Here is a 20332-nt window from a genome sequence, read left to right on the forward strand (position 1 = left end):
GAGGAAAGCACTGAGGCACTGCTGTGCCAGACAGAAGGAAAGTGAGGCCTCTCTTCAACAAGTGCTTTATTTGCAAACACTGTTGGGTAACTGGGCCATGAACACTGCTGTGCTTCCACCTCCATAGTGCTCCACGTGACACGGGGATGATCCAGGCTGAGGATAGGCTGCCACCAGCACCCCATGCTAACAAGCAGGAACATGCTCTGGGGCACACCACAGCTACTGTGCCTACAAAATGGCTGAGTTTTGGCTCAGGCACCCCACCTATGCAATTCCCAACCCTGATACTGTGACTCAGCATCTTCCATCACTCTGCTAAACCATCTCCTTGGGAGGGGACCAACAGACTTCTCAGCCAGAGGGGAAACCAGCCATTCAAACACACCTGACTAAAGCTTAAAAAACAGATCCCTGATAGACGCGTGGGAGTTCTGGTGACCAGAGTAAATTAACTCATTCAATAACCTCAGCAATGAAAAGGAGGTAAGGGAGTCAAACCCTCAGGAATGCACAACAGCTCTGGTGGCAGGAGCAGTGCCACTCTGCCTTTGCCTCTGCCTTCACCCTTCACTGTGTTTTGAGATACCACAGCTTCCAGATAAGCTTAGTGCATGGGAAGAAAAAGCATGGCACCAACTTCAAGGCTTTTCTGGAGAAAGCCTGCACAATGTCTGTGCAACTACCATTTAGAGGAATCCCGTTTAAGCTTTAACTTATCTCCTAAAAACCAGACAGAATGACAGAATTGTAAAAAAGGCGCCAAGCTCTGTAGGTAATGTTTTCTGCAACACTGCTGACATGTAACAAACACTTTCTGAAGCACTATCATCTGCTGCAGACACACACTCATGCCCCACCCTGGAGGCAGCTGTGCAAGGTCCCCAACCAGCTGGAGAACAGAGAATGGAGCAGTGCCAAGCAAAGGACATCTCTGAGTTCACAGCACAGGCAGGCAAAACTCCATACCCAAAGAAGACAGATCTTCAGCAAGGTGGAGAAAAGCCTCCTACAAACTCAACAGAAGGGAATATATCCTTGCTCTTCAAAACCCTAATGTTTCACTACTACAAGTTAAGAAAGCAAGAAAATCATGAGGGACTTACAAACGTGGAATCAAAGCCTTAATCCAGTGCATCTAGTTCTACACCATGGCCTTGGTAGCTGGCTAGAGCTCTGGAAAAACATCCACAACTTCCATCCCTCTGTTCAGTTCAGTAAGTTCAATTACAGTGCCTCCAATATCAAATTAGACCACTCCAAACCAGTGAGTTATTTTCCCTGAAATCAGCTTTAAGACACCAGAGCTACTGCCATACTTCCAATGCCTCCACCATCAACAGTGATCTATCCTCACACCATCCATGAACTGGAGAAAAGGGATCCCATGCAAAGCCAAAGATGGACACAGGGACATGCCTGGGGTGACACAAGGCCAAGTCAGGCATTGACTTCTATTCCCTGGGTCTTTGCTATGGCACATCCCCACATGGCACTACAGCTCTGAACAACAGGCTCTCACTGGCTGATCCTGGTATCACTGGTTAAAACACAAACCTTCCCTTCAGTCCTGGCACTTCCACAACATCAGCCTGGATGAGGAGCTTCTGGCAATTTGGGAAAGGCAGGAATTGAGGTAATCAATGTTTGCTTCTGAAAACGACATTATTTTCCTGATTTGAAAACTCCATCCAGAGTAACCTCACTCTCCCACCACAAGGCTGCCCACACCACTGGGGCCAGGAAGTTTTTTCTTTGCACTGATGGCAACACAGTGAGCAACTTGGTTGTCCTTAACAGCAATGCTCAACAGCAACACACAGACTACAAGCCAAGGGAGAGGTCTGTGTCTTCTCAAAGTACTGCAAATTCAAATATATATCCTCAGGTTCATAGACACATCCACCTGTATACAGCTAACATATAAACAACAACAATCTGAGATACATTTGCATCTTGACACATCAGTGTTTTCAATTATGTGTGATGAGCAAGACCTACAAGCTCCCAAACTCCTTCACCCTGGACATCCAAATTTGCTATGCTACAATGTATGGGAGGAAAGAACCTTCCAGCTGTTTAGTCATCACTACATGAAAGCATAAAAGATGCCACTGCTATACAGGAATGACCAAATATTAGAGGTTTGTTTAGGAAGTTCTTTTGCTTCGGTTTTCGGGTGGGGCTTTTTTGGGGTTTTGTTTGTGGTGTGGTTTTGTTTTTTTTGTTTTTTTTTTTTACATTAATGTCCATTGCATATTCCAGACTGTACATGGCATGTACCAGTCTTCTAAGTTTGGTTAGAGCTTACTCTGAAGAAGAGAAGTGCAGGGAAGGCAAGGGAGAAGGAAGTTTGAAGAGCTCCATTTTTATTTAATACATACCAGACTGGCCATCAGCTGGAAATATATCTGTAAAAGAAAAAAAAAAAAGAAAATATCAGTATTGGTTGCAGCTGGAGTGCAAATCCTATTTAAAAGGTCTCCTCTCTCAATTTGTTTGCTTTAGCTAAACAGAGGAAGTATTTTCTTAGTATCTCAAGTTAAACATCAATCCAGCTTGGAACCCACCGCAATTCAACCACTTGTTGAGAGAAAGATTTTGAAGGAGTCTGTGTTTACCTGAATGCACTGCTCTCATAAATAACCTTCTGCATTGGCTTCTAGCAGACAGCAGTGAGCAATAAAAAAGGTTGTTGAGATGTACAAAGATCCACACAATGAGCTACTTGGTGGCAGCCCACACTCCCCCTGAGCAGCAACATCAGATAATCTACAGAGAACATCTAACAGGGAGCACAGGTGGAAGCCAAGGCAAAAGCCAAGTGAGCATTCTTCTGGTTGTCCTTGGTTCTGCAGCCACAGCAGCTGTGCCTGGCTCTAACACAGCACCCACACCAGACACACACCCCCATCACCAAATGGACACCCAGGGCCTTGGCACAGCACCCATCACTCCAGGAGAACCCTTCCCTTTCCCAGCTCAGGAGTCTCTGGCAGCAGGCACAGGACAGACAGAGTCTGAGGGGTTCAGACCCAAAAACAGATTATTCAACTCCCCAGCCCCCCAGGCTCTTTCCAGTTAGAGCCACAAGCCCTTCTCTTGCAGGGCCTTAGGTACTGCTGGGAAGATGCTTATTTAAGTAGCTGGAATGACCAGACTTAATTTAAGGAGCACACAGGACAGTGTGTGTGGAAAACCCCTGTTGATAAGGCTTCCCCAGAAGATATGAAAACAGTACTTTTGAGAGAGCAATACATCATGTTTTCTTCAAGGATCCTGGAAGAGGAGGGGGAAGGAAGGCTGCCAGCAAGGCAAGGTCCTCCTGGGACAGGGGCAGGCCCCTGGCTTCTGCTTATCAGCTACCCAAAACACACATTCAGCTGGAAAGTCACAAGAGTTGCAGCAAGGACTACCCCTCAGGCAGGGCAATGCTCTCTGGCCCAGGCTCAGCTCGTGCAGAAACAGCAAAAACACTCCTCTGCCAAAATAACTTCTATTTCTCTTCCTTTGACTTGCACCATGTTCAAGTTTGCACCATTTTCAGGCAGGGATGCTTTCATCCCATATAGGAACGGGAAGAGCCAAGCAGAGCAAAAATACCCAGAAGTTAAATCAAGACTCTCTCTACCATTATTACACAGTTATGGTCTGTGGCCATCTGAAGACATGGTATCAAGGACTGCTCAGCACATCCAGAACAATCCCCAAGCACCAGTTTCAATCCTTTGCAAGCTGCATGCTCTACTGCAATCCTCCCAAATGCATTTAAATATCTTTCATTTTTGTATGGTCACTGAGGAGTTCAGGCTTCTACATCAGCAAGCTGAAACACCCTTCACAGAATCATAAAATCGTTAAGGTTTGAAAAGAGCTTTAAGATCTCAAACAAGATATAATTTATTTCCCTACCTGGGATTCTCTGCAAAGGAACAAGGTGGTAACACTGGTATCCCACCTGCTTGGATCAGCTGTACCAGATGTTACCAAAAACCAAAATAAATAACAGCACCACAAGGGCTGATAAAATAAATTCCTTTGTGCCAGTAGGAATTTAGCAAAGCCAGGCTTTGGCAAACGCTCCCCTTGCTGTACCCTGAGGGGTGCAGCTCTCCAGTGCATTCCTGCTGGGCTGTCCCACCAACTCCTCATCAGACACACCACAGCAGAAGCAGCCACTCACAACAGGTCCAGGCTCCAGACACCACAAATGCCACCAAATCAGGCACAGGCGCAGGTGACCCCTCAGCACCATCTCCTATCAGACATGTCACCACCACAACCCCAAACTCACATTCCCCCAAGGTCTCCTCTCAGCTCACTGCTGTATTCCCCACTGCCCTGTCCTGCTCCAGATGTGCAGCAAGGCTCTCCTGGCTCCTCCTGAGCTCAGCCACAACTCTAGAGCAGCTTTGTCACTACATTTACCAGAAAAGCAGTGACTTGACTCAGTGGCTGAGGTCTGGAGAAAGCAAGGACCACATGTGATGGCCAAGGACAGACACAGCTCACAGGCACCTCAAGAGGCTTGCCAGGGCAACTCCTGTCAAGGAAAGACACTGGCATCCAGTGCTCAGCCCCCTTGTCTGGGAGAGGCTGACCTTGTCCAACTCATCACACCTGTGATTAACACAGATTTGACTCCAAGCTCTCCAGAGCACACTGAGAACACTGCAAGCTGGCTTGCAGGCAGCTTTCCCCTACAGAGCAGTGTGTAGGACTTGCTCTGAAAAATGGGGCTGCTGGGAGGACACATTTAAGGCAGGGCTGGTCAGGACCAGCAGGCACAATGACCCTTTGGGACACCTTTTTGCCCTGCAAGCACAAGTGACTTAAATTAAAAATTAGCCTGCCAATTAAGGGCAGCACCTCAGGAGCCCAAGAGAAGCCTAAATCAGGCAGTGCTTTCTTTTCCCAAGAAAGCCATAGTAGGGAAGCAGGCAGAAACATATGTGGCCAGCAGGTAAAGCCCTGGGCTGCTCTCCAAGGAGCCCCTGTGCTACACTGCAGGGCTGAGGCCACCTGGCCAGGTCAGCTCCCTCCCCAGCCCTCCCAAGGCTAAAACTCAAACACAAAGAAAGGCACAGGGACAGGTTTTGTGCTCAAAGCCCCAACATAGAAAGGTGAAGCCAGCAAACCAGCCCCACCAATTCCTCCCACCACACACACCTGCTATGTTCCAAGGCACCCTGATGCCAGGTATCCCAACTCTGGCCAGAGGCTGCAGGACAATGCTTCACAGCAGCTCTCCACCATCCTGTCAGCCACCTGCTCAGCAGCAGGCAATCCCTACATGGGACCCTTGCCTGTATAACACCCTCCCAGCCATGCCCAGCCTGCCCTCCAGGCAGCCCAGTGGGAAGGAGCAAGAAACAACAGTATCTCAATGCAAATGAGCAGACCCACGAGATTTGGACCCTACAGTCTCACACTTCCTCCTCCTCCTCCTTGCACACAGACACTTTTGTTTCTCAGCATGCACCCAGAATCAGAAAGATGTGGTGTCTGAACACCCTAAGGGACCCAGTGACCTGCAGTCACCACAGGAACCAGCGATCTCTTCACTGCAGCACCAGGTACTCCCCAAGCCCCTGACCATTCTCCTCAGCCCTGTACAGAACCCATGCAGCCTACAGTATCTCAATAGCAAAACACATTCTGTGATCTTCCTGTTATCAGCAAAGCAGGGTGGAGGATGGAGTGAGGAGGAGGAGGAGGTCAGGGGTGTGCATGGCAGCTGGGAGGATGCTCGGACAGGCACAGAGCATCCCTTTCAGCACCATCAAGTGAAGATGCAGATGTGGTACAGGGGTGCTTGCTCTGAGCACCAATACCCAGAGCTGCTGCACACAGCCCAGGAGATAATATAAATTGAGGGCAGTCGTCCTTATTTTAGGTGGTGCTGGGGGTGGATCTCAATTTCAATTTTTGCCTGATGGTATTTTTACACAAAGGAGAAGATCGTATGCTAAAATGGGGCATTTAGAGAGAAAAGCTGATGCATCCACACACAGAGCCCCTTCCCCAGGGGCTAGCTGGCTACTGCTGCTATTCGGGTATCTGGGACAGGGCCAAGAAAGTCACCCCATTTATGATCCCCCATCTCCCCTCCACCGCTCCCTGAGGAAACGCACACCAACCACGCTCACAGTGCTGAACCCAAACATCCACACAGCAAGCCTGTCTTCTCCCAGCTCAGGAGCTACAGCTGGGAAAGGACCTCCACCACCCAGTGCCTGTCCCCAGCCCCCCTTTTCCAGCAGGGACACTGCTTCCTCCCTGCTGGGCCATGAGGCAGCGGCTGAAGAGCAGCTCATTATCCCTGACGCAAGAGAAACGCTGACTCGTTATTACAGCAACCTGCAGCCATAACTGCCGAGGGGCTGTGGCCGCAGGCTGAGTGCCAGCAGGAACCAGCTCCCTGCTCACCCCCACCTCCCATTATTACCCTTCTGCTCTCCCAACAACGGGGAAAAACCACCTCAGAGGGCTTTATGCCACGTGCCAGACACCAAAGTGCACTCACTGACTGTGGAGCACACCGGGTGAGGGCTGTGCACACACAGGTACCAGCACAGGGACCCAGTGGGACACTGTCACATCCACACTGCCACAGGAAGACACCAGCTGATTTGTTCTGGCTTTCGACCCGTGAAGTTGTAACCAAATCATCCTCCACGTTTTGCAGACAAAAGACTGGGACGTCAGCAAAAAAAAAAAAAAAAAAATGACCTCTCCAAGGTCACAGGGGGACTGGCAGCAGGGACGTGACCAGAACTCAATCACAATGGCTCCCAAGCTGCAGGGCTGCACTGCCTGCCCAGAGAGGGACTGGGCAGGGAAATGCTGGGGGATGGCAGGATCAATTGGTCTGAACTTACTTATGCCTCTAAACTTACTCCTCCTAACCTGACCTGCTGCCCAGCAGGGACAATCCAGGCAGGAAAAAGGTCCAAATTACACAGTCCAGCATGTAGTGCAAAGAGACCAGAGCTGCTTGACTCTCTTCTCTGGCCCTATGCAACACTTCACTTCAAATCTGTCACCTGGCTCCCCCTCAGAGGCCAGGGCAGTACCTGCACAGCTTCCCAAGACAGTTACAGGACTCTTCAAAGCAACACTCAGCAGAGATGGGGGTGAGGTCTGCTAGGGAAAAGCAGCAAAGCAAGAAACCCTAAACCTGAAGATTAGCATGGCCAATTTGATCCCTCCCAAAATCTTGTTTGCTTCCTGTTCCCCTCCTTTGTTACCTGCTGAGCAGGATTGGGGAGGGTCCACCTCTCAATCACCCAGATCATTCCAGCCCTCTCCAGCTGCCAGGTCCACGCTAACACCTCCCATGCCTCCCAACTTACTGTAAGATATTCACCCCCTCAAAGAGAAGCTGAAGCATGAGACAGATGGGTCAATCCTAACATGATGCTGGCTAGGTCCCAAGACCTGCTAAGACCTGTGCAAGAGAAACAAAAAAAAAGCTACCAAAGAGTTTAACCTAAATCACTTCCTCTGCAAAAGGATCCAGACCAGCAGTCTCTGCTAAGGGGTTTTCTGTTCCCTGCCCAGAGGAAAGGTTAGATTCGTTCTCAGGCACCCCCATCACCTACACTGGCTCAAGAGCTGCAGCCAGCGTGAGCTCTGACATCAATTTCCCACAAACCACATGGAATCAAATGTTTGAAATAGGTTTTCAGTGTATAAACAGGTGTGAGTTTGGTGAAGTTCAGCTGTGGTGCCCCCGCTATCTTCATGTACTTGAAAAGTAATCACAGAGTTTCAGAGGAACAACTCTGGGGAAAAAAAATCACCTATTCCAAAACCAGAGCATTATCTGGGATGAGTCCCTAACTCACTCCACAGCACACACCAAATGAGTACCTCAGTGCTGATGTTCAGTGTCCCCCAGATGGATGGGAGCAGGGCAGACCCAGCACGGCTGTGACACCAGCTGGACACACAGCCACCAGCAGGACCAGCACTGTGCCTGGCAAAAACACCTTTCAGAGATCCACAGGGATGAACAGGGTCCAGGTCTCTTCTCTGAGCACCAGAGATGCCAAGGGGGTTCTGGGGAGCCTGACCAGAAGAATGAGAGCTCTCCAAACAGCCAGTCCTGCAAATCCACCACTCACATATGCACAGGCACACGAGGAATAACTGGAAGGTCACAGGCTGTTGTTTCTCCCATCCACTTATCAGTGCTTGCACTGGAGAGAGCAAACACTGGGTGTTCTCTCCCATTAACCCCTTCCCCTCATCTCCAAAGTGCAGAAGCAAAGTCCCAACATTCCCGATCATGAACTCAACAAGGCGCTTCAGATCACTCTTCCATGGAGCAGTTGGTGTCCCATCTCTCTGCCTCACATCCTTTCATCACCACTAAGCCTGGAGTGATACCACTGGAGGCCTTAGGTCTTCCAGGAGAGCAACCCTACATGATTCTGGTCCAAATGATCACAGCCACCCTCCCCAAAGTGCTCTTTAAGCCACTGAACAGACACTAAAATTTCTGGCACAATCAAGCAAAATACATGGCTCAAAGACTCTTGTTTAAATACAGGAGCCATTTTGGTGTGGCCTGGAAGCCAGCTGGATCCCACACTGTGGAAACTGATAGAGGATGGTGTTTCCCTCTGACAGGGTTGTCACTCTCAGAGCTGCAACACACTTTTCTGTCTGCATATCAAGGACAGACCCAAACTCCAGAGAAGCTTTGCCCAAGGACAGCTCCATCTCCATACAAAGGAGAATCCATTAATGTACCCAGCAATCCAGCATCTCCATGAAAGAGGATCCCAGCCTACCTCCTTAAATGCACCAGCATCACGGTAAAGCCCCACAATATGAGACAAGGATGCCATGAATCCCTATGAAAACCCCAGAAACTGAAAATTGCAAGGCTCTCTCCACCTTTGGGCTGCAGGCAGAGGGTCGAGCAGGGGGCTGTAGGATACACAAGGTAGCACAGCGAGGACAACATAATTAAATCTCTTAACTGAATTACAAATCATCAGACACACAGTCTGAGGTGTTCCCTCCCTCTGGCCCAGGCTATCTGCTTGGTTTTAATCAAGCACAGCCATTCCAATCACTCTCCAAACTCCATGCTTGCTTGGTTACACTCACTGCTGACAATTGCATCAACTCAGATTTCACTTCCAATTGAAGCTAAGAGGGTTATCTTACTGCAATCTGCCACTGTCTCCTCCAAATCATCTTCACAATTGTCCTTACAGGTTTAATTTTGAAATTTAAAACCACGGCTCATTTACACCAAATTCCACTCTGCAGAGTATGCAAGTGTCACATTCATCATTCCACAGTTAAAAAAAAAAAAAAAAAAAATCAGTAACAGTGAGCTTGTAGAGCTCACCTGAGACTGGGAAACCAAAAGAGAAGTCCCCTTTTTGTTCAGTTCAGCTCAGTGCAAGACGCTCTGCAGTGGCAGAGGATTTCTGAGCACTCAGAAGATGCAGGAGATCATAGCTGGTATTCCCCTGAGCTCTCAAGGTTGAGCTGGGAGCTGGGAAGTGAAAGTCAATATGATTACAGTGAAGTCTCATGTTTTGTCACCTGAGCACATGGTGGAGACACCTCTGTGATTCGCTCTTCTCTATTGCTGGGTGGAACCTCGTGCACAAATCCCATCACTCTTTTGTTTCAGTCACAGTAAAAACCTCCTGATTGCGTTTTTGGGATGTGCTTCTTCACATTTCAGTATCTGCTGCTACAGACACATCATTTCTCAGCATCACACATACTGGTGTCACTCCTCACACTTAATACTTCATTCTGTTTTTCACTCTACTTTTCCCCTTCACACAGCCTTGCAGCTGCCCTGCCAACATGAGCCCACTGGAGGTAACACAGCTACGGTAAAGTGCTCCAGTCACTCCTTTAGGTGACTCCTTTTGTGCTGAATGAAGCCAAGAGAATTGCTTTTTGTTATTGTGGTTGGCTTTATTTTCAGTAGGCTCGTTCTGTGAGGTCAGGAAAGCTGACACAAACTCTTTACTACTTGGAAGTGTAACCTTTCCAGTTACAGCAAAGGCATAAAAATTGCAGAGAATCCTAAGGGTCCTGCAGGAATAAACTCAGTGCTTCTTTAGCAACATATAATAAAAAATAAAGGAAGATGTGACCTTGGAGAATCCAAAGAAATTAATTTCCTGTAGTTTAAGTGAAAGCTGGCTTATCAGACATTTGAGTGTTGCTTATTAGCTGTGAGTTCTCACTATTTTATTCTGCCACTAGCTTCATCATCTGCCAATGTGCAAACCAGATAGTTTGGTAGCTAAGACTTGGTAAAATGGTCACTCATTCACATCACTGAAGCTACAAGCTTTCAAAAGCAGTCATAAAGAAAAACAAAATAAAAAAGGTTGTGTGATTTAGTGTAGAGGCTGAATACATATCACAAATAATCTGCTCTAAAGAAAGTGCTCAGTATTTAGCAGCATACTCACCTCTGAGTTACCAGGCAGGTAAAACACCAATCTCCCCACACACCTTTTCTCTTACTTTCCCATCCACAAAACTCTACCCTTTCCTCATTTTTGTGGTTTTTCTAATTTCATACTTGTTTCCCCACATATTTAGCCAGGAAAAAACTCACCTCTTCTCTCAGTTTTTTTCAGACTCCTTAAAAGCTACCTTATCCAGCCCTGAAAACTCTGTGTTCTGTCCATGCATTCACACTGAGGGCGAGTCAAAGAAGTCAAATGAGCACCAGGAAAGGAGAAGCACCCAGAGCCCCCTGTGCCAGCTCCCTCCGGCGCAGCGTGCCCTGCAGACTGCAGAGTCACTCTGCAGGAGCTGCACTGGCCATGCTCAGCTGGAAAAACGTGCTCAGCACTGTGCCCAGGACAGGCTCTGCTGCCTCCCCTGAGCTGTGCCCCCATATCTGAGCCAGGCAGAGTGAGCACCCCCTGTGCCACCTGCTGGACCCCACCTCGGGCTCACACCGGCCCTCCTCGCCAGCAGGAAGGACACACAGCACGTTTCTGTCCCCTGTCCAGCTTCCCAATCGTGCTTTAACTCTGTGCCAAGGATCTGTGAGGTTCACCAGCCCCAGCTGCGCCCCCATTTCTCCCGGTTCCCCCCGGCTGCCACGGTCACCAAGGGATCACTGACAGAGATCAAACAAGTGACACTGAGCAGCACCAAAGATGCTTCTCCTCCAACATCTTCCTCGTGGGGCAAGGATGCCTCTCCTGGGCCCCATCAGCGGCCAGGGCTGCTTTGGGGAGCAATTGGGAGTGGAGAGCAGCACCTGCTAGAGCAGCAGGTTGCAGACCTGCTCCTAGCCACTTCAAGGGGTGTCCAGCAGGAAAAAAATGTGTTTCCCCAGGAGCACAGGGCAGGGCACGCTGTGCCCACCAGCACACTGCAATGTTTCTCTAGTTCCTCCACTGTACTCTGGAGGAACCAGAGAAACATCTTCTAGGTCAAGAGAGCAAAGGGCATTTGTGTCACCTCTGAGTGTCACCACAATCAGACACAATCAGCATCACACCAACAACCATCCCCCTGACCACTTCTAAAGGAAATTAAGGTTTCCACCTGGCCTGCTGTGACAGAGTACCCAAGCCAGCCAGGGCCACCATGGTCACCTCCAACACACCATCAGTCTGCAGCAGAGAACTCTACCAAACCTTACAAAGGGACAAAGGACTCTAAAGCCACAAAGTAAAAATAAAATCACAACCACTGTAGAGCACTGAACCCTGCTGTGTGTTTCCATACACCCCTGAAACACAGGGAAGTGTCAAGGGAAGCTTCTGCTCCTAAGTCAGCTTTGCTGCAGAAGGACAGTGAAGGTAACTCACTGATAAAGCAGGTATTAGATCAGCCAGTTCCCAGCCCTTCCTCCCTTCTCCTTGCATGGCTCAGCAGAACATCCCCCAGCACACCGAGCTTTAACGCTGCAGGAAGAGCTCTTGATCCTGGCAATACACACAGCAAGTGTCAGAGCAAAGCTGGGCCAAATGACCTGCTAAGGATGGCTCCAGCAGCTCATCAGCACCATCAGCCTGGTGCAACCCTGAAACCAGCAGAGCCACAACACATCACGCACCAGTTTAATCGGGAAAGGCAACCCCTCCATGAAGCCCCCCAGACTTCAGCAGAAATGTGTGCTCTGATAGGGGAAAGTTCAATTAAGAGGATCTTCTGGGAACCTCCAATTACAGGACGAGCCTCCCTTTAGAAACATGTTGACACTTGACCACAGTTTCCACAGCCTTTCCCAAAAACAAAAGTTTATCTTGCACAGCATTAGAATTGTTATCAGCAAACCTATTTCCACCAAATGCCTCGTGCCAGTTTTTGCTCCACAGCTGTGTGACATTCATGTGCACACCCACTTCTCTGTTTGCCAAGCAATCCAGGCCGACCCTGACCCAAAATTTTCCCCACACAGAAATCTGGTAATTGATTTATCCAAGGCCAAATTCAGTTGCCATTTGTTCTGGTCACCCATTAGCATTACCTAAATACACAAGTAGCTCTAAGTTCTCCCAGCACTGCACTAACTTCTTTGAAGCCCTTCTTTTCCCTTTCCTCTGACCTCAAGTCATGCAGCTGCATCATTTGATACAAGATATTCAGATGAACCAAGTTATTTCAATGCAAGGAGGTAAATCTCCCATTCAGACCTCACTAACAAGGATCTGGACCTGCAGAATGAGTGGAACCAAAGCCCGGTTTCAAGTGAGAAAAGGAACAAATGCAGAGCTGGCCATGCTACAGACCACAGAGTGGATCCAGAGATCCACCCAGAACTTTAGCCAACCCCAGGAGACAACTTGGCCATGAAAGCTCCACCTGAACAGCACTATCACCAAGGGAGAGCTCTGCAGGTATCACCAAGGTTGCATCACCTCCTTCCCCAAGCTCCCTGTGTACAGAGCAAGCCAGGGATTTGTCAGAGACTTATTGTGGAGACTCAGGCCCTTGGTAGGAAGTCAGCAAAGGCTTCAATGCTAAGATGACCAAAGGATAAGTAACACATTAAAGACCATAATGCAAATGTGTATCGCGGCTGGGAACGAACAAAGCTCCTCTGACCCAAAGGTAAGAGCACCTGTAATAACTGTAGGGGTTAAAACACTCAGCCTGGTCTGAACAGCAAGCACAGCTTTCTACTAAAATGCCCTTTCCTTATTTTGCCAAACAAGCACAACCACAGAGATGGTGCTGGAGATTCATTATAGTCTGAAGTATGTAAAGAGCAACCTAACTCTATCCAAGTCCGCATTTGGCATTGCCCTGAAGATAATTTCACACTGTTCGAGCACAGTAAAAAGATCTGGTGTCATAATCTGGAAGGGAGAGGAGAGCATTGCAGCCCCAGTGCCCCCATTTCCAGTCCTGCTTTCTGGACTCAATTTGTCTCCACATCTAAACAAAGTCCTTCTGCTGCCCCAATCGTGGTGGAAATCTCCATGGCACAACAAGCAATATAAAATTTAAAAGAAGACCTGTGAGGGTAAGGAGATGGTTGGAGAGAATCCTTCGGCAACGCCTTGGACCTGGAAATCTGGAGCTGGAGGTTGCAGCAAAGCAGGCACTGAAGCCCAGCAACCAGGGCCAGTGAGTCAGCTCCCAGGAGCTGCGCTGCATTCCCCAGCCCTCTCTGCCCGAAACAAACAGTGCAGAACAGGGCAAAGGTCCAGCACAAAGCTGAAGGGCAAAGGTATGTGGGGGAGGGAAAACACTAAGCCTCACTTTTTTTTGAGCAACAAGTTCCAGTCACCCTCATCCTCCCCAACAAGATGGGAAGAGTTACTCAAATGTGAGTTGTGGGATTGGAACAAAACAGGAGTTTGGAGAGGAAACTTGGGGAGGTGGTGGAGGCCTCCTGCTGCGATAGCAGATCTGTTGCAACAGCCAGAAGAGCTCCACAACTACGTGCCACGACAGAGTGAGAATTGCCCAACACTGTGGAAATAGGTGTGTGCAGGACTACCAAGCTGGATACCTGAGCAAGCAAATGTGTCTACTCTGAACACGAAGAAATGCCAATGGTAAAACAAGCTTCCCATCCATCTTATCTCCTCTACTGGAGGCTGATTTCAAGGAAAGCCCTATGGGGAGTTAGTCAGCAAGGGGTGAGATGCTAATGAACCTCCCCTGCCTTATCCTCAGCACCGGTAGCCAAGTCAGACTCTGCTCGGGCATAAAGCAACACGCACTCTCAACAACAGTCAGCTCACCCTGGCGCTTGCTGCTAGCAACTAAGGTGTGCCTTCTGGAAAGTACTGCCTATCCACCCAGCACGTTTGCCAAACAGCATGCAGGAAACTCTACTCAAGAAATCAAAGCACCTCCTGCATCTCCTCTAGGAAATATACCACTTTCCCTGGCCAAGCACTTACAGGGAGAATTTTAAAAGTGAGCCCAGGCAAAGCTGAGCAATTGCAGTGCCAGTCATTAAAACCTGCATGTTCTTACTTCCAAGATGTAAATGGCTTTAAAAATAAAGAAGTGCCAAGTGCCTTGATGCAACATTTCTTGAAATACATCCAGCAGGTTTTCAAAACGGGGTGCTGTTAACACCTGTCCTCACCAAGGCTTGCATCAGCATCAGCCCTGGTGCAGGGCACAGCGGAGGAGTACAACATGTTCCAGAAGGTCGAGCTGTTTTAACTGCAAGCCACACTGCTCATCTACAGAAGAACTGAAGAAAACACTTTGAATTTGGTTTATAGCAAGTAGTGCAAAGCTGGTTTTGCCAGAAAACGTTTCCTTCACTACCACAGACACACTTACACTACCATCATGTGTCAGTCAGGCTGCTGGCTGCATTTATTTACATGATAAGAAGAGAACATGTAATAACGAGGGCATGGTCACACGGACCTTGCTACTAGATCATTAGAGAGTAAAAACGAGGCATCATTGCAGCTCTGCAGCGTCCCTCACAAGCAGTCAGCAGTGTCAAGTACAAGCCCTGCCACATGGGACAGGACCATGTGTACCTCAGGACTCAAAGGATTCCCCATCTCCTCTGACAGAAACTCACACAAATAAAAAGATAACGTACATCTTGTCAAGAGACCATGAAAATTTTCTGGTGTGCTACTCCAGAAGAGCCTCAGCCTCCTCCACTCACAGCATCAGGTGTCTAACTCGACCTAATGGTTGCCCCACTTACTGCCAAGCCATTGTGCCTTCAGGAGGTTAAGAAGCAAGGAGAGGCTTCACTTCAAGAGCCCTCCTTCCTGAAAAAGCAGAAAGCTTTGCTCAAACATCCTATTATATTACAGGCTTCACTGCCAACTTTGAGCATAAAAATGCTGCAGCAGGTAGGCAAGACACAAGCTTCTAAAGGTAAATTGTAACCCATGAAAAAACTACCCTATTCTTCAGTCCTTGTGTCAGGCCCCAAATGGACTCAATTTGCCCAGCTGTAGCGTGTCAAACAGTTCAAAACAAGCTGCTCTTTTGACCACCTGGAGGTGGATTTGTTAAGCTCTTCCCTATCCATATTCCAACATGGCCAGCAGAAACTTAAGATCTTGCAGGTGGCTGTTTTCCCTGAGCTCAATGCTTTTACTTTTATAAGCACCAATTCCAACACAGGCCATTACAGAATGCGTGGACACCTAAGGAGAAGGTCTTGTCCATTAAATCTACTCTATGGGTCTATAATTAATATAATCATTATAAAAAAATAAGGGCTTTCAAAGCCTGTAAAACAAGTCATAGAGGGATCCCTTTATCTTTACAGAGCTGTCTGCACTACACTCTCTGGTCTCCTCACTACTTCTGGTGGATCAGGGCTGGAAACATTTAATATCTCCAGCACACAAGCACTGCACTGGGAACACTGCTGGATTATGAGCAAAGACCTTGTAAGCTCTGCTGAGAAACCAAAGACTTCCAGTAGTGACTTTCCAGAGTTCAGAAGCTCTCAATCCACTTCAATGTAGAAAAAGAGTCACTTTTCTTGGATGATCCTCCTGTAGGTCACCACACCATGACAACTCACCTCACCAGCTGATTCTTTCACACAAATTCACGCTCCAGATCTTTTTTGGTAAGTGCCTGCCAAAACAAATCCTCCACCCAATGAAATGAAGACACAACATGAGGCTGCAAACTCCACGAGAAGGTACCTGGGTGCAGGGCTGCCAGGCAAGGTCAGCTGCCAGCCTGCCTCTCGTGGGAGCTCAGCAGCCGTGTTTATTTTACACGTTTTCTCTTCTGCTAACGAACACGCAGCAAAAGAAACAATGGCCCAAGAGAGGCGAGCCAGGCAGCAGCACTGGGGGCACTGCTGGAACCAGTCGCTGCTGCCAAGCGTCCCAGAACACACCACCAACAAATTCCATTTTCTAAACACCTTTGGGAATACAGAGACAACTGTGCTGGGCCCAAGGACAATTCTGAGTTGCAGCATTACTCCCTTAGCCTACAACAGCGTGGACACGCTGATGACACACCCTCACTCTGTCCCTCAAATAATCACCCCAGGAGTTCCAAGGGCCCCCTGCTTGTGCTGGGCAGCTGCCTCGTGGCTGCTGACTGACAAATCACACACCTTTGCAACCGATGAGGCTGGTAATGAATCCGGACACTCCTTACACAGGAGACTCAAACAGGAACACTCAACCTTGCAGTTTTGCATTTTTTGGTTGTTTTTTTTTTTTTCCTCGGGATCGTTATCTCAGAAGGCATCACAATAGAGTGCAACCTTCACACAAAGGAGTGATGTGACCAGTTTCGTGTCATAACGCACGAGGCAAATGCAGACAGCGACGCTGTCCTGGATTTCCTTAAGCTTTGCTTATGTCCATGACTACAATGACAAACCACCAAACAATCCCAACACGGACTTCTAGCTGGCACGATTAACTTGTCCTCTATACTTCCCATTAAGATGACAGCTTTCCAGGTGGAAATTGCATAGCTGTCCATCTCCCAGAGATCAATAACTCTGATGAATCACCATGCTAGGTGGTAACAGTTCTTACAAAACACGGGCACGTTCAGTAATTGGGGATCTGATGGCACATCTGGCAGCGCGATTTCAGAACTAACACAGACAGGTAGAAAAAGATTAAGTCTTTCCCAAACAAGACGCTTAGTGAAAACTTCTGTGTTTTTCTCCTACTCCCGATTCACTTGAAGCAGGTACGAGAGGAGCGCAACACCCATCCCGACAGGCGAGGAAATGGTGCTCTGCAGCTTCAGCCTTTGCTGACGACAGCAGCGGGTTACAAGCGCGATTTGGACAGCGCAGCCCCTCCGCTTCCCTTTTCGGGGACCCCCGTTCCCCAGACGTGCCCCCAGCCCGGGGCAGCGACCGCGCCGGGCAGAGCCGCGCCGGCCTCGGCCCCCGGCCCCGCGGCCGCCATGAGTCGGCAGAGAAAGGCGGCGCGGCCTGCGCGGGGGAGCCGCGGCCGCGCACACGTGGGCAGCGCAGGCCGCGGCCCGGGGAAGGGCCCCCACGGGGGCGGCGGGGCCGCGCTCCCGGGGGAGCCGCACGCCGGGAACCGACCACGTTGCCGGCGCTGCTGCGGCGGAATGCCGGGAGCGGGAGGGGAGGGGGGGCCGCGTGTCCGCCGCCGGGCCCGCCCGCCGCCGCCGGGCCCCCGGCGCCCTCCGCTCGCCGCCGCATGGCCGGGCCGGGCCGCGCTGCCCTCCCCGCCTCGTGGCCGCGGCCGGCGCCGCCGCTGCCCCCGCTCCCGTTGCGCCCCCCGCCCCGCCGCGGCCCCGCAGGCCGCGGGCGCGGCCCCACGCCGCGTGTGCCGCATGGCGCGGCCGCCCGGGGCGCGGTCGGCGGCGCAGCCGGCCCCCCCCCGCCCCGCTCCCAGCGACCCCCGAGCACCCACCGGGAGGCGACTGCCCGTTCACGGCCGGCGCGTTCTTCGTCCAGGGGTTCACCTTGGGCGGCGGGGCCTCGATGAACTCCCGGCGCCCCGCGCCGCCCGCCTCGCCGCCGTCCTCCGCCTCGCCGCCGGCCCTCAGCAGGCTCTCCTTCTCCTGGTTGTTGCTCTCCTCCTTCTGCTGCTTGGCGCTGGGCGGCCTGGGCGCCGCCGGCCCGCCGTCGGGGCCCATAGGCGGCTCGCCCTTCTCCCGGCCGCCGTCCTGCGGCGGCTTCAGCACCAGGGCGCGCTCCTCGGCGGGCAGCAGCGGGGCCGTGCCGGGCAGCAGCGCCTCCACCTGCGTCGCCATCTGCGCGCCCCCGAGCCCCGCCGGGAACCCCCCGACCCCGGTGCCGCCGCAATATGGAGCCGCGCGGGGACCACGCGACTGCCGCGGGGGCGCGCACCGCCCGCCCGTGCGCGCCGCCGGCGAGGGGAGGGGCGGTGCGGGGCGCGCCCCCGCGGGGCGGCCGGCGGCGCGCACGGGCCTGATGCAACGCCCGGCTGAGCCGGGGGGGCGGGAACGGGGGGGGGGTTTAAAGGACACCGGCCCCTTCTCTGTATCCCGGCCTCGGGAGGGGACAGGCCGGCTCGGGCCGAGGGTGCCGCTCCCGGCTCGGGGAGCCCGGGAACGAACGCGCCAGTGGAGCCCCGGAGTGCCCGAGCCGGCTGTGACTGAGTCTCCCCGGCCGGCAGGGATTGGGATGTGCTCGGTCACCCACGCCTGGGGATAACGGGATAACGTGGTTGGAAAGTGCAGAAAGGGACTCGGTGCGTGTCCCGGGAATCACGGAGCCACAGAAACGCTCAGGTTGGGCCATCTGGTCCCAGCTCCCTGTGCAAACAGGGTTGTCCCAGAGCACATGGCACAAGATTGCGTCCAGACGGTTCTTGAATATCTCCGGTGAGGGAGACCCCGCAGCCTCCCTTCCCTCTGTTCCAGTGTGTTGTTCTTCCTTATATTCCGGTGGAACTTCCTGTGCATCAATTTTTGCCTGTGTCCTATTCCTCAGCACCCCCGAGAACAGCCCTGCTCCATGTGCTTGGCTCCCCCCTTCAGGTATTTATACACATTGGTGAGGGAGAGACCACCTCTCATCCCCTGTGCCCAGCAAAACCTTTGTTTGAGTAGGCTAAAATATTTAATTGATCTCTAGCTGATAGAATGTCACTTGCTCATCATTAATATTCCTGGTATTTGTCCTCACTTCTTGCAGCCAGCAAGACAGTGACTGCAGATTGTGTGTGTATGTGCACATGAATTATACACATTTAAAAGGCAACTTGCATTGCTGATACCATTTAGCACAACCTGCCTAATTCACAACAACCCTTACTTGATACCTTTTTTTATTCAGTGCAAGCCCGTCCCAGCCTCTTCCCTCATCACAGCGAGCACACCACCCTGCTTCTGCCCGGAAAGGTTCATCTGGAAGTCCCGGCATGTCCTGCAGCCCCAGGGACACAGCTATGCAATCCCTGCAGGAGACCCGTCAGCATGACAAGGCACTGAAGATGTAGCTGCCAGCTGCTGATGCGTGGAGAAGGATGAAAAGCTGATTTCACTGTTGGAAGGAAAGAAGAAAGTGAGAAACAAACATGAGCTCAGCACAACATTTGGAAGGGCAACAGCATCAGGAAAGATCCATAGAGGGAGTCCCTGGCTGTCAGGGATGCTCCACTGAGACCATCTCAGCTCTCTGTGTGCCTCTTTGCTCAGAGAGTACCCTCCTGTGCCACAGCCTCAGGGATCACCAGCACTTATCCCAAATCATTCAAGAATTTGGCCAGTAAAATTCCATAAGGAAGTTTAAATATAACTCCAGAAGAGAGGTCTGCTGGCCTGGCTGGCTCTATACTGAGCTGCAATAACCCAAGCCACAACCTGTGCTCCTGTGCCCAGTCCCTGACATGCTGGGGGGGTCCCTGCACTCCTCATGAGTGTGACCTGTGAGCTGCACAGCTCCCAGCCAGTCTCCCACCTTCACCCCCTCTAGGAGCAGCTCCTGGCATGGGGAGCACAGCTGGGTGAGGAAGGTGGCTGTGGCCAGGGGACCTGCGGGCCAGTGGTGTCCCTCACCTGTCCCCCAGGCAGGTGCAGGGTTCCAGCCCGGTCCCTTTGGGGCTCTGCTCTGCTGCCACGTGAGCAGGAACGAGCCCGTGGTGGCCAAGAGCCAAACTGGCTCCAGAGCTGCCAGGCAGGAGGGAGCTGGGCAAGTCTCACCCTCATGCAGTGCCCAGCCAGGCCAAACCCCAGCAGGTTTTCAGAGTAAGGAAATAAATGCACAAGCAATGGGGGAGAGAGAGAAGTGTCCATGCAAGCTTCTTGCATCAATTGTAGGGAACATCACCTTGGCAGGTCAGCTCTGAAACACCCATCCCTCATGGGAAGGGAAGCTGGGGTGCAGCACCTCCATGCTGGCCATGTCCAGCAAGCTCCATGTGCTCCACTCCTCCCTTGG

General features: G+C 51.0%; 1 protein-coding gene across 2 annotated transcripts in view; it reads right to left on the reverse strand.

The window, feature by feature from the left end:
• Positions 1–18056, reverse strand: part of LARP1 (La ribonucleoprotein 1, translational regulator) — a 44733-nt gene extending 26677 nt beyond the window's left edge. For both annotated transcript variants that reach the window (XM_054287840.1, XM_054287839.1), the window contains exons 1-2: positions 17838–18056; positions 2385–2411 (exon numbers count right to left, since the gene is read on the reverse strand). The gene's annotated coding sequence lies outside the window, so the exon portion shown is untranslated. The remainder of the gene's footprint in view (positions 1–2384; positions 2412–17837) is intronic.
• Positions 18057–20332: the final 2276 nt, after the last annotated feature.

The sequence above is a fragment of the Melozone crissalis genome, unplaced genomic scaffold, assembly GCF_028551555.1.
Source record: "Melozone crissalis strain CALT ecotype California unplaced genomic scaffold, PUWL_Pcris_2 ptg000061l_1, whole genome shotgun sequence".
In the NCBI taxonomy this organism is placed as follows: Eukaryota; Metazoa; Chordata; class Aves; order Passeriformes; family Passerellidae; genus Melozone; species Melozone crissalis.